General features: G+C 35.2%; 1 non-coding gene across 1 annotated transcript; it reads left to right on the top strand.

Moving 5' to 3' along the window:
• Window positions 1–12,398: 12,398 nt before the first annotated feature.
• LOC147917008 (U6 spliceosomal RNA) lies at window positions 12,399–12,505 on the top strand. Its single transcript, XR_015552397.1, has one exon. It is a non-coding gene; the product is annotated as a U6 spliceosomal RNA (small nuclear RNA).
• Window positions 12,506–14,679: the final 2,174 nt, after the last annotated feature.

The raw sequence follows: 14,679 nt of genomic DNA, 5'->3' as shown, positions 1-14,679 counted from the left end.
GGGCTGATCTTCATCACAAAAAAAAAAAAAACAAAAAAGGAACACTCCATCCAAAAACAGAAGAATACACATTCTTCTCAAGTACACATACATCATTCTCAAAGATAGACCATATGTTGGGAAACAAGGCTAGTCTCAATAAATTTGAGAAGACTGAAATCATATCAAGCATATTTTCCAATTATAATGCTATGAAACTAGAAATCAACCATAAGAAAAAAACTGGGAAGGTGACAAACATGTGGAGATTAAACAACATGCTACTGAACAACCACTGGATCATTGAAGAAATTAAAGGAGAAATCAAAAACTATCTGGAGACAAATGAAAATGAAAATATACCATACCAATTCATATGGGATACAGCAAAAGTGGTCCTAAGAGGGAAATTCATAGCAATCCAGACCAACCTTAACAAACAAGAAAAATCTCAAATAAGCAATCTTAAACTAACCTAACAGAACTAGGTAAAGAAGAACAAACAAAGCCTAAAGTCAGCAAAAGAAGGGAAATAATAAAAATTAGAGCATAAATAAATGAAATTAAAACCAAAAAAACAGTAGAAAGGGTCAATGAAACTAAGAGCTGGTTCTTTGAGATGATAAACAAAATTGACAAACCCTTAGCCAGACTCACTAAGGAAAAAAGAGAGAAGGCTCAAATAAGTAAAATTAGGAATATAAGATGAGAAATTCCAATGGATACCATAGAAATAAAAAGGATTACAACAGAATATTATGAAAAACTATATTTCAACAAATTGGACAACCTAGAAGAAATGGATAAATTCTTAGACTCACACAACTTCCCAAAACTTAATCAAGAAGAAATAGAGAATCTGAATAGACCAATCACAAGTAAAGAGATTGAAACAGTAATCAAAAACCTCCCAAAAAATAAAAGTCCAGGACCAGATGGCTTCTCTGGAGAATTCTACCAAACATTCAAAGAAGATTTAATACCTATCCTTCTCAAACTATTCCAGAAAACTGAAAAAGACAGAACACTTCCTAACAGAATCTATGAGGCCAATATCATTCTGATCCCAAAGCCAAACAAGGACCACACAAAGAACGAAAACTACAGGCCCATATCACTGATGAACCTAGATGCAAAAATCCTCGACAAAATATTGGCGAACTGAATACAGCAATACATTAAAAGGATCATACACCATGATTAAGTGGGGTTTATACCATGGACACAGGGATGGTTCAACATCCGCAGATCAATCAATGTGATACACCACATTAACAAAATGAGGAATGATTAGGACCACAGAAGTCAGTCTACTACAAAACCCCCTAAAAATCCCAGCAAGTATTTTTTGTGTAAATCGACAAGTTTACTGTGGTAGTTATATAGGTATGGACATATGTAAAAATTCACTAAGCTATATGCTTACAGATGTGTGTGTTTTACTATAGGCAAATAATACCTCAAAACATTCACAAACATAAATGAGCTGTGTAAAGCTATGACAATCTTAAGAATGAACTAGGTTGGAAGACTTCTTATACTATATATAAATGCATAATAAATTTATGGTAATGAAGGCAGTGTGATATTTAGACAAAGATAATAAATAGTTGGATAGACAAACTAAAATATGAGACAGAATAGAGTTTGGTAACAGACTCACACGTATATGAACTTTTGATTTATGATATGATTGGCAAGTACAACAGTAGGAAAAGACAGTCTTTTTCACCATATTGTGTTAGATAATTTGGATATGTACATAGAAAAACAATGCAATATAACTAGGTCATCCCATATAAAATCATTTGTGGTAAATTTTTTATCTAAATGTGAAAAATAAAACAAATCTTCAAGGAGTTTACATCAAAGAACATACTAATGATCGTGGAATAGGAAAAGGTCTATTAAACTAGACTCAAATATCACTAACTACAAAGAAAACAATTTATAAATTTGGAGCAAAATTATAACTAGAAACTTCTGTTTGTATATTAAGTGAGTAAAAAGTCAAGCTTTAAACCAGCAGATGACATTTGCAACACATATAAATGTCAAAGGGATTATTCAGTATATTAAAAAAAAAGGCCTAAAATTTAACAAGAAAAGATATTAAAAAAAATATAAATCTGAGCAAGACAAATGAAAGAGGATATCCAAATGGCCAATAAATCTATGAAAATGTGCTCAACATTATTAGTCATCAGGAAATACAATAATTCTAGGTAGGATGTAGAAGTTCATGCAGAACGTCACTTTTACTGCAACCACTGGAAAAGAATTGTAAATTTCATAATTTGAAGGTACTATAGAGCTATGGAAGCAATGAGCATTAGAAATAAAAATTCTGGAGAGAAGAGAACATGTCTGAGGCAAGCTAAAAATCTCTGACTTTTAAAAGATTTTCCCTAGGGGAATTTTCTCTTTCTGGATGCAGGTTGAGGATCCAGCGGAGAGCCTCTGCTTGGGGTAACAATCATGCAAATGATTTAACAGTTATTGGTGCTAGAATGACAAATTAGAAATTTGAGAGAACACAGACCATGGTCAGTTTTTCCCATGGGACATTTGCTGGGTTCTGTGGCTGTTTGGGAAGCTAGAGATTTAAGTTAAAAGCTTCTAAAAGGCAGAATGTAATCTCTCCTGGTCTTGTGTTTCGTAGGAAACAAAGACCTACAGGGCAGGTCTGCATCAAGCACAATTCCTGTTTTCCCTCAAGACATTTCTGTATTTTAAAGCTACATGGATTAGGAGACTAGGAACATGAGCTAAAAACTCTGAATGACATAGCATTGTCTCCTGCAGTCCCCGCATCCCAAGGCTGAAGGAAATGACACCCACAGGGTCTCTATCAAAATGCTGGTTGGACTCATTCAAGGACTGGGTAAACCAAATATTGACTGAGTCTTTTAAACTATATCCCACCCCTGACTCAGGTTAATTTCAAGTTGGATTGATGTTATTACCTTCTTCCACTCTCGTTTCCTAACAAAAATAAAGAGGGCTTTCACTGATCAAATACAGCAATCTATAGCCTGGTGGCTCTTTTATCACAATGTTCAGCATAAAATTAAAAACTATTAGATATGCAAAGAGTAAATAAAACATAACTGTGATCAAAGAAAGGGCTGACAGTATACCTAGGCCACTGAAAAAAATATGATTATAATGTTAAAGAAAATAGAGGAAAAAGTGGATAGCCTGGAGGAATTTCAACATAAGAATTGGACTTTATGTTAAAGAATCAAATAGGCATTCCAAAAATGAAAAATACAATATCCAAGTTGAGAAATATGTGTTTAAAAATAGAGAGGTCACAGTAGAAGGAAGGATTAAAAAAATTGAAGATTGTTTAACAGGAAAATGTGCAAAAAGAAACTGAGAGAGGAAAAAGAATGTAAAGACAGATCAGAACTGAAACATTTAGGCAAGTCTCAAGTTTTAATGAATATCTTAGATATTGTTCATGCTAATTGATTCCCTTCCTTATTTATATGTTATGGACTGTGTACATTTAAAATTTATCTTGCTGTTTTTTAACACCAAAAGACATTACTATTGTAAACACTTACTTAGATTTATCCACATATTTACTATTTCTTTTGATTAACAATCTTTCTTTCATCTCAGATGCACATTTTTAGATTGTTCATCAATGAGAATCTTTAAATAGAAAATATGTTTAGTTCTCTAAAGTGTCATCATTTTGTCCCCAATCTAAGGTTAAATATGTATCCCAGTTTGTAATTGTTTTCTTTTCATATTTTGATGACATTATTAGACTGATTTCTGCCTTTCTTTGGTGTTTTTGAGAAGTCAGCTCTCAGTTTACTGTTTGTATTTTTATAATCTATTTTTCTCTCTGGCTACTTATAGTTTCCGTTGCTTTGATGTTTGGCACTTAAATTATGATATATTGGTGTAGATACTTTTATTGTTTTATTTTAGTTGATTTTTTTTAAACTTTGAGTTTAGGGGAGTACTTTGGTTATCCTGAATCTGATGACTTATTTCTTTCATAAATTTTGGAAAATACTCAGCTATTTTTTTTCCAAATACTAACACTTCTCATTTGAGATTTTCTCCTTATAACTGCAGTTGTCTCGATTTATTTTATTGATTTATTTATTTTTGCTGGGAAAGATTTGCACTGAACTAGCATCTGTTGCCAATCTTCCTCTCTTTTTTTTTCTCCCCAAAGCCCCAGTACATAGTGGTATATTCTAGTTGTAAGTCCTTCTAGTTCTTCTATGTGAGCTGCCGCCACAGCATGGCAACTGACAGATGTGTGGTGTGGTTCCGTTCTTGGGAAGTGAACCTGGGCCACCAAAGCAGAGCGTGCCAAACTTTAACTGCTAGGCCATCAGGGATGGCTCCATTTGTCTCTGTTTTAGAGTTCTCACTCATCAGTGTCACTTAACATTTTTTATATATTTTTTCCATCTCTTTGTATGTCTGTAGTCTGCTGCATTATCAGATATATCATCACTTTGCTATTCCTCTCCTTTATTGTGTCTAATGTGCCATTTAAATTGTTCACAGGATTTCCAATTACATTTATACTATGTATATAAAAATTGAAATTAAAGTTAAAAATGAAAACTATACACATACATGTACATATAATTGTTAGGAGATCTATTCTGGTCTTTTACAAATACATGTGTTAACTTGATAATTACTTATTCCTTCTTTCTACATATAATGCAATCTTTAAATAATCATACTAATATGTTTAAATGAAATATTTTCTAATTGATAAATTCAGGATCTGCTGTATTAATGTATCTGATCTCGTTTTTTTTTTTTCTTTCACTATAATCTCTATTCATAGTGGCTTTTTTTCTTATTTATTGATACCTTTTATTTATTCTTTTTTGTTGTGGTTGTTGTTGCTATTGTGAAGTCACACTTATTGAAACATCATCTGTAAAACATCTTTGACTCCTGGGGTTAAATTATGCTTCTCCAGAGAGTATTTTTAATCCCTCTATTTTCACTTGGGGGCATTTAACCAATGTGGAATGACCTTAAACTAAATTTTTGTCTTTGAGATCGTTTTAATCACACAGATAGTTAAATTTGTCTCTAACCTATACATAAGATCAGGCTTTTTTTTTTTTTAGCAATTCTGAAAGTTATTGTGTATGTGTGTGTGCATGTACACACACAAACATACATATACACACAATTTGTATATATATAAATATTTTCTTACTTTATCTTCCATTCAAAGTAGAGTATGAAATTCACTAATATCTTGTCCATCTCCTTCTGCATTATTTTTCCTTCAGTTCACTGTTGGTGTTGGCATTCATAAAAGCAGACAATATTGAAGTCTAGTATCAAACCCACCTGCATTGCCTGGGTCCCAGGCTTTATCTCCAGTCTACCACAAAAGCAGAGACTTAAATATTCAGTCTAGGCCATCAGAGATTACCAGATGCTCCAGGAAATATGCTGTAATCAGTTCTCAGTACTGTTCTAAATTTGCTTTTTCTCTCAGTCTCTAGCCTCTTAAGATTGTCTTATTTCACACTAGTTACTACATTTTATCCAGGGCTTCTTAATTATCCTGTATCAAGAGTCATCTAGATCACCATATTACTAGATCTGAAAATCCAGTTTTATTACTTTAAAAGTCATAGCTGTCAAAACCAGAATCTAACATATAATTTTAAAATACAGGAAAAAAAAACCCACCCCACAACAACTTCTATTTCTGAGTTCCACACTCTCCCTTCACACAAACATAAACTATAGTTTAAATGAGTACTTAATTATACACTGTAAAGTTGCTAGAGAACTTGGCAGACATTCTGCTTTTAGACACACTCCACATAGATTTATATATCACATTTTACATAATGAAGACTTCTTTCCCACCTCTTACTAAAGCAAAGTAATAATATAATGATAACAATAAGCTTCTTAAAAGAAGGATGGGGATACATCAGGAAGGTTTAGGGAGCTGAGACAAGGAACAAGCTAAGGGTATTACAAGTGGAAGGGTGGGTGGTGGATACCCTTCAGACACAAGGTAAAAGATTTAAGATTTTGCAGCCCAGATTGGATCATGAGTATAGTGTTGTTTAAAAAATCCCAGATTCTCTGCATTGTTGAGGGACAGGCGTGAAATCTAAACAAATGGCTGAACTAAGCAGCCTTTCCTCTGGATTGCCCCCATGTGGAGATTCACGTATGGCTGTGCTCAACTTCTCAATCTCTAAATTAAGATATAATTTCAGACCACTTTTGAGAAATTGTCTGAGCACCTGGGCAATGTTTCTTATTTTTCCTATTGTTTGAAATGAAATTATTATAAAAGCAGAACTTCATGCTTCCAAGTCTAATTTCTATTTGGTTTCTGTTTCTGAGAATGCTGACCTGCTCAAGAAAGCCTCATTAGTCCTTTCATCAGCATGTGTTAAGCTGATTAATTCTGCCTGCATGCTTAGGTATGTGGCAAGAAACCTCCCTTATAAAATTATCTACTATGCAAGACATAGGCGCCTTGGAGAATATTTCTTTGCACTGATTATGGGAGAAGTGACTCTATGCCACTTCCGAGTCTAGCCTTTAAGAAGACTGATGGTTCTGTCTTGGTCTCTTGGAGACCTAAGCTACCATGTGAAATGTCCCGTTATCCTGCTGGAGGGATAATGTGAAGAATCACTATGACTCCATTGATAGGGAGAGGTTCCACCTGAGATCAGCCTAGAAGACAATGGTCATATGAATGAAGCCACCTTGAACTCCCAAAACTCACTGCCAGTTAAATAGCACTGAGTGACTCCACCCAATACCATATAGAGCAGAAGAAGACTTGCTCATCTGAGCTTTGCCCAAATTCTTAACCCACAAAATCATGTGACTTAATAAAATTGTTGTAATTTGGAAGCAGTTTTTTTAACAGGAAAAAATAAATGGGAATTTGTTAAGCAAAACTTATTTACTTTGTCAATAGTTGGAAACATAATTATCTTGGATGTGAAAACTTCCCTCAGCAACTACAATGTTCAGGAGTGAACTAGAAACTGGACATTTCGACAAAATCAGAGCTCCTAAGATGAGCACAATTTAAGTCAAGCAGCAGAAGATGATACCTTGATTGAGATGATGATTAATCACGTGTTCAGTTTTCCAAGCTAACAGTTGTCACTAAGAAAATAAACTGGCAGAATCAGGGCCCCTCGTATGAAATCCACCCCTAGTGGTTGTGGATAGGATTGGGTAATGTATATGCTAGAAAAATCAATGAGAGGTCCTCCTTCTGGTGTAACCACAGTCCTAATCATGTTACCAATTAGAGATTTGAACTTATGGAATTTCATTTGAGAAATCATTGATTTTTAAATTACAGTGCTCTGTGTAATGATGTTAGTTACTATTATTAGTTCTCAGTTACCAGAACTGGGGCAAGATGCAAGGATAGCTGTACAAGTAATAGATCAGAAAACACTGTGGCAATCATTAAGCTGTTGTTGCTCAACTCAAAATCCACCCATCCTCTAGAGTCATCTCTAACGCTGGGGCTGGGAATCTATAATTACATTTCTCCTTTCAAGCTGGCTTCCTACTACTTTGTGCCAGTAAGAGCACTAGGCAGAAGAAGTAGAGATTAACTCCTTCTTGGTTGGCTTCTGGTTCTTGTAAGCAACACAGCAGCAATAGGTCTTCAACCTGGCAGCAGGAGTTGGTTCAAATAGTAGTTGGATCCCGTTTTTTGCTCTTTCAGCCATCTGAAATCCATCCTCTCAGAGATACCAGCACGAGTCAGAGCTATCTGCTCTCCCTTCCTCTGCCCTTTCCCTCTGTTCCTCTGCATCTTCCCTTCTCTCCCTCCCTTCCTTTTTCCCCCTACTCCCTTCCTCTCTCTCTCCTCTTTCCATCAGAGTGTTTTCTTCATGTCCCTTCGATACTTCAGTATCCATTTAACAAAGTCCCTATAACAAATTATCTGTTAAAATGACTAGCGTGCTTTCTGTTTTCCAGACTGTACTATTACATATAGTACCACAGTGGCTGGTTCTTATCAATATATTAGTGGAAGCGTGTGCCACTTCTGAACTAAGATAGTTAAGATTGTGTGTACCTTCTACCCCTTCCTTTCCTATCTGCCAGCTAAATTATACAAGAGTGATATTGAAGCCATATGTTGAATATAATGGAACTGCAGCATGGAAGGAGCCTGGCCCCAGAATTTCTCTGTAGAGCAGAACCTCATACCTTCTTCTGCTGCCCAATGTTGGTTTCTGGCATATGCACGGGCCTGCGCAGGTCCATGCACACACACATATTCATATACACAAAATAACCTTAATAGTTTAAAGCCACTGAGATTCTGCATTGTTTGTTTCTGCAGCCAGCATTACTTATCCTTATTAATATAAAAGAAATTAATACTAGAACTGGAATGCCATTGCAAAAACATTTTTCAATATACAGTATTGGCCCTGTGATTGAATGGAGGATGATAAGACAACACGTAAAATAAGCTGAATAGCTCTTTATCCATGTCATTCAAATGAAAATATTTGATAAACTTCTTGCCTGCGATAACTTGGAAGACAGATCAAATGATTACAAAGCTGGGGAAGAGGTTGAAAAAGATCATTTTAATATGTGTTGGTCATCGCTGGATCTGTTTAGCAACACATATGGAAATGAACCAACCAGTTTAGAAGCAGATGCAAAGATAAAGAGAGACCACATGTTTACTGCTTGCATGATTGGAAAAATTGACAGATTCTAGATCTTAAATACAGGAAATGGAATTTTTTTAATTATTTTTTTTAACAAAGACATGATGAGAATTCTTAGTTTAATAAAGTGATCAGATTTGGAATGTATCCTATTCAAGCCTCATCTCCTTGAGGTAACCGCTATTAAGTTGAGATATATGAGGTAACTAGGAAGCAAGGAAGTAAAGACTACCTGAGAATTGTTTCAAAAAGAACTTTTGGTGTACTTACTCATACATGAAACTGACTAGAAGTAAATAAATCAGAAAGCTATTAAAGTTTTGAAGAAATTAAGATGCCAAAGAACACTAGCCTCATCTAAGAATTCTGTTATTTTTTGCAAGTCTTAAAATAGCTCTCAGTAGGAAGTGGGCTACAAAAAGTGCACAGGTCCTAAAGAGGACATATATCCCAACAGCTATTTCTGATATGCCTGGGAAAATAGTAAATGTGGAAGAACCTCTTGGAGGTTTTCTGCCTTTCCCCAAAATCTTATGGATTTTTCTCCTTAAGGGAGAGATTCTTTAAATGTCAATTAGTTCAAGATGATTGTGTTGTTAAGGCCTACTATATACTTATTGAATTGTCTAGTTGCTCTACTAATGACTGAAAGAGAGAAATGAAAATCAGTAAATTTAATTTTGGATTTTTCTATTTCTCTCTTTCATTCTGATAGTTTTTGCTGTATGTATATTGAGGCTCTCCTATTAGGTATGTTCATGTTTAATATTAGTATATCTTCTTGGTGAACTGCCCTTTTTTGTCACTATAGATATGTTCTAATTTATTTTGGAAAATAAGCATTGTCCTAAAGTCTGCTTTGTCTATGTTTCTTTATTGTTACAGTGTGCATGCTATATCTTTTTCTATCCTTTTGTTTTCAACTTATCATGCGGACAGCATAGAGTTGAGTCTTAACTATTTTTTAAGCCAGTCGGAAGTCCTCTGCCTTTTAATTAGAAGGTTTGGTCCATTTATACTTAATGAGATTACATAAACATTTGAATTTGCATCTCCCATCTTAGTATTGCTATTTCTTAGCTCCGTCTGTTCTTTGTTTATCTCTTCCTCCTTTTTTATCTTCTTTTGTTTTTAAAAAATTCTTCTAGGATGAGAATTAACTTTTTACTTCATCTTATGATGAATATTCTCTCATTCAACACATTTCCTCCAGTTTTATATCAAAAACATCCATTTATCCATCCTGGCTTATCTATCAATGGGATGCAATTGAAGGAAGAGACTGACGTCGTTAGTCATCCTCCTCCACATTGTTCTGCTCTTGTATCAATATCCTTTATCTACATTCATAAAAACAGGTATTAATGCCATATATTGTCAAAGTGAGTGGCTCATTTTATCCAATATAATATCATGAAACATATTGTCAGATGCTATGCTTAATCAAGTACAGCTATTCAACCACCAGTCTGAGACTTCTGTTAAATAAGAAAATGCAGTTAGCCTGGCTTGGTTTAGAATTTCTGAGGCTTTCTTTTCTTCTTCTTCTACACATCCTCCAAGGGCTATTTCATCTTTTTCCATGAATTCAATGACCACCCATTTACTGATTGCTACCAAAAATATATGACTTGGTCCCAGATTTTGCTCCCAAGCTTCACTCATTTTTTCCAAAGGCCTCCTAGACAATCCCTCTTGGACGGATGCAGGCAATGCAAACCCAGCATATTCAAAAAAGAACTTATGAGCTTTCCTTCAAACCTGTTCCTCAGATACTTCATTTCAATTAATGGATTGATCATTCACCCAGTTTCCCCAGATAACAATGTTGTAGTCATATGGTTCCTATCTTTCCCTATCTGTATACCCAATTGATCTTTAATTCCTATTTATTCTACTCTTCTACATAATTCCCTCTCATTTGTATCCTACTTAACATTTCCACAGACCCTACCGTGATGCACACAATTTCTCACCTATATCGCTTCAATGGCATCTTAACATGCATCTCCTCTCCGCTTTCCAGTCTCTACCTCACCAGCATCAGCACCACCTGGAACTAGATAGAAACACAAATTCTCAGTCACCCCTCACATTTACTAGATCAATAACTCTGTGGGTGCTGTGCAGCAATCACTGGTGATTCAGATGCACACTCAAGTGTGAGAACCACTGCTGTACACTAAAGAAGATTTCAAACATTTCCTCCCACCAACATGTCATCTTTAATGCCAATATTCCTCTTCCCACTGAAGCTTCTAAGTGAACAAGAGTCATAATACTAAATAAAAAATCTGGACTATTCTCTTAATTTTTATCGTAATTGTTGTCTATATTTTTGAAGTAAATCCAATTTTACCCTTGGCTCTTTATTATTACTAACAAATTTTTTGGCAAACACTAGCATCTGAATCAACATTCAAGTGTGCCCTGACACCGAAGTTGACGTATGATCTCCTCCAGCAATCAGCACACTATGGCCCATAGCCCAAACCCAGCCCATCCCTTGTTTCTGTAAATAAAATTTTATTGCAACACAGACAAGCTTATTTATTTTTTTGAATTGTCTTTGGCTGCTTTTGCACTACAGCAGCAGAGTTGAGCAGCAACAACAGAGACCATAGGGCCTGCAAAGCCTGAAATATTTATTAACTAGCCTTTTACAGAAAAAGTTTTTGACCCCTAATTGACATTGTCACCAAGTATTCATTCAATGTATATTTATTAAATGTATGCTGTTAACTAGGCATTGTTTCAGACACTGAGGATATAGAGGTGAACCAAAGAAACAGGCCTCTGCAATCATGTAACATATATTTGAATGGAGGAGTGGCTAACAATAAACAAGCATACAAGTAAATAACTAATAAGATAATTTCAGAAGTCACTTGTGCTATGAAGAAAATAAAATGGGTGCAATGCTAGAAAGTGACTGTCAGGAGGCAACACCAATGGGTTAGGTGTCAGGAAGGCCTCTCTGAGGAGATGGCATTGAGCTGAGACCTCAATGAAAATAATGAAATGATGAAAGGAACAAGATGTGCAAAGTTCATGGGGAGGAAAGACCTTGATTTGTCCTAAAACCATAAGGAAGGCCAGCATGGTTGGAGCAAAGTAAGTACTGGAAAGATACAAGGCCCTGGCTAAACGTTTGTGAGACTCCTGATCAATGACAAATTGTATTCTTTCATTTCCACTGTGTCTCACACAGGAAGTGATATTGATTAAAGGTTGCTTACTATTCTTTTGTGTATTAACGATTTATGTTGGTTGCAGTGCAAGCATAAATGATTTTTACATCAATGGTGAGAAAATTAAGAATTTCTGATTAAAATGAAAAAAGCAAGATTTATGTTCCCTTTAGATGTGAGGTTGAAATATTGCTCCTTATTCATCATGTTGATCAGGCTGTTTAAGGTGGCAGAGTTAAGCCAGACCTCAAAATTTTCCTCTCACCCAAACCAGTGACATGAACAAGTACGAAACAAAACAAAACAACAACTCAAAGACTATCAATATTAAGCAATAGAAAGAGCTGATGACTTGAACATGAACAAGAAATAAGTTTTAAGAATACATACAAATTTCCTTCTATATTTTTTATGGAGAAAAGTGTTGGGTGTAGGTGCATAGTAGGGGGGATGATGGTTTGTTGAGAAGAAGAAAATGTATGAATAAAACACTGAAAATTCTCATAAAGAATCAACAACTTAGCTACTCACTTTGGCAGCACATATGCCAAAATTGGAAAGATACAGAGAAGATTAGCCTGGCTCCAGGGCAAGGATGACATGCAAATTCACGAAATATTATATACTTTTTAAAAAGGGCAAAGGACTTAAACAGACATTTCTCTAAAGATGATGTCCAAATGTCCAACAAGCATATAACAAAATGCTCAACATTACTAATCAGGGAAATGCAAATCAAAACTACAATGAGATATCACCTCACACTTATTAGTATATCTACTATAAAAAAAGATCAGGAAATAACAAACGTTGGTAAGGATGCAGAAAAATTGAAACTCTTGTGTACTATTGGTGAGAATAAAAAATGGTGTAACTGCTATGGAAAACAACATGGAGGTTCCTCAAAAAATTAAAAACAGAACTACCCTATGATCCAGAATTCCCCTTCTATATCCAAAAGAATTGAAAGCAGGACCTTGAAGAAACATTTGTACACACATATTCAGAGCAGCACTATTCATAAAAGCTAAGAGGTTGAAGCAACCCAAGTGTCATCAATGGATGATTGAATAAACAAATGTGATATATACATACAATGGAAAATTATTCAATCTTAGAAAAGGAAGGAAATTCTGATACATGCTACAATATCGATGAATCTTGAAGACATGCTAAGTGAAATAAGCCAATCAAAAAGAGAAATACTGTGTGATTCCACTTATATGAGGTATTAACAGTAGTCAAATTTAAAAAGACAAAAAGTAGAATGGTGGTTGCCAGGGGCTGGTGGGAGAGGAGGATGGGGAGTCATTGTTTAATTGGTATAGTGTATGGGTTTTACAGAACGAAAAGAGCTATGACGATGGATGGTTGGCAATGGTTGCACTACAATGTGAATATTCTTAACACATACTGAACTGTAAACATAGAAATGGTTAAGATGGCAAATTTTATGTTATGCATTTTTTTACCACAATGAAAAAACACACGAGTATCATCAACTTGTAGAGAGGAAGGAGACATAGTGTCAACAGACTCAGAACAGAGCTTGGGACATTGTAGATCAGACAGGAGAGCAAAGTATTGTTGACTTGTTAAGACCACAGGAAAATATCATGCAGATTTAAGGGATTTATCACTCCTCAGGTGGGGTGAAGTGATGAAGACATAGAAAATCTTGCTCTCTGCAACTACTCAGATTGAAAAGACTAGTTAAAAAATTCTTTCCCTGACTTTTAAGAAAGGGCACATGCTAAGCACTCACACAGATTCTTGTCTTCCCCTTTCCAAGTGTGTTGAGAGCCAGCAGCTTGAAATTGACAAAAGGTGACTACACAGCAATTTATGATTTGACTGTTTCATGGTTTAAAAGTAAGTTCATTTATATTCTTATTTGATATGGCATTATCAGTACCACTTTAAAGATAAACAAACTGAGGGTCAAGAGATTAAAGAAATATAAGTGGTAGGAATTACCAGTGGAGGAGTTGAATAATTGCCTGTTCCTGTCAGGGTCTAAAACTTGAGCACTTGGTGCCACAAAACTATATTTCTTTTCTATAACTTCTCTTAGAACCAATAGTCTCCATGCCTATACATGTGCTTTGGAAATGCAGAGAATAAAAGATACCAATTCACGGAAGCAGCTACTTACAAACTCACTTAAACCACCTCTTTTCCACATGGCCCTCCCTGAGAGTTCATCTTTACTGCTTTCCTCAGCATCCGCTGTAGTTAAAGACCTCATACATGGCTGTGCTGCAGTAGACAAAGCCCTGCCTTGGATCACAAGAAGATGGGGATTCATTACCTCGTTCTGTCGATGCCAAGTACCTTAGTGTGGGCAAGAGGCAATCACTGCAACTAAGTTTCCTCATCTGTAAAATTATTCCATGTGCCTCATAAGCTTGCCGCAACAGTTAAATGGAGCAACTTATGTGCAAGTACTCTAAACAATAAAATACTATGCAAATGTAGGCTATAATTGTCTCCTAAATCCCCATAAATCTGAGAAGAAGAATCTTACCCAAGAGTCAGAGAACACAAAGAATGCTTTTTAAAAATCCTAAAAATAGGGTCTTTCAATGCATTATGTACTGAAATACAGTAAAACATTCAGAGATTAGAATATGAGGATTTTCCTTTATTAATTTATTTTGAGAATAGCAGGGGAATAAGAGAGATTTTCTTCCCCAGAATATTCAGTGTTCTAGGTCTTAAATTCTTACCAAGGAAATATTTCTTTCCTTCTTTTATGCACAAGAAATTATAATTTATAATCATTAAATTTCATATTGGCTCTA

This window comes from Ceratotherium simum, chromosome 5 (genome assembly GCF_057802395.1).
Source record: "Ceratotherium simum simum isolate JZ-2026a chromosome 5, ASM5780239v1, whole genome shotgun sequence".
NCBI classification, from domain to species: domain Eukaryota; kingdom Metazoa; phylum Chordata; class Mammalia; order Perissodactyla; family Rhinocerotidae; genus Ceratotherium; species Ceratotherium simum.
This window is presented reverse-complemented; position numbering and strand designations above follow the sequence as displayed.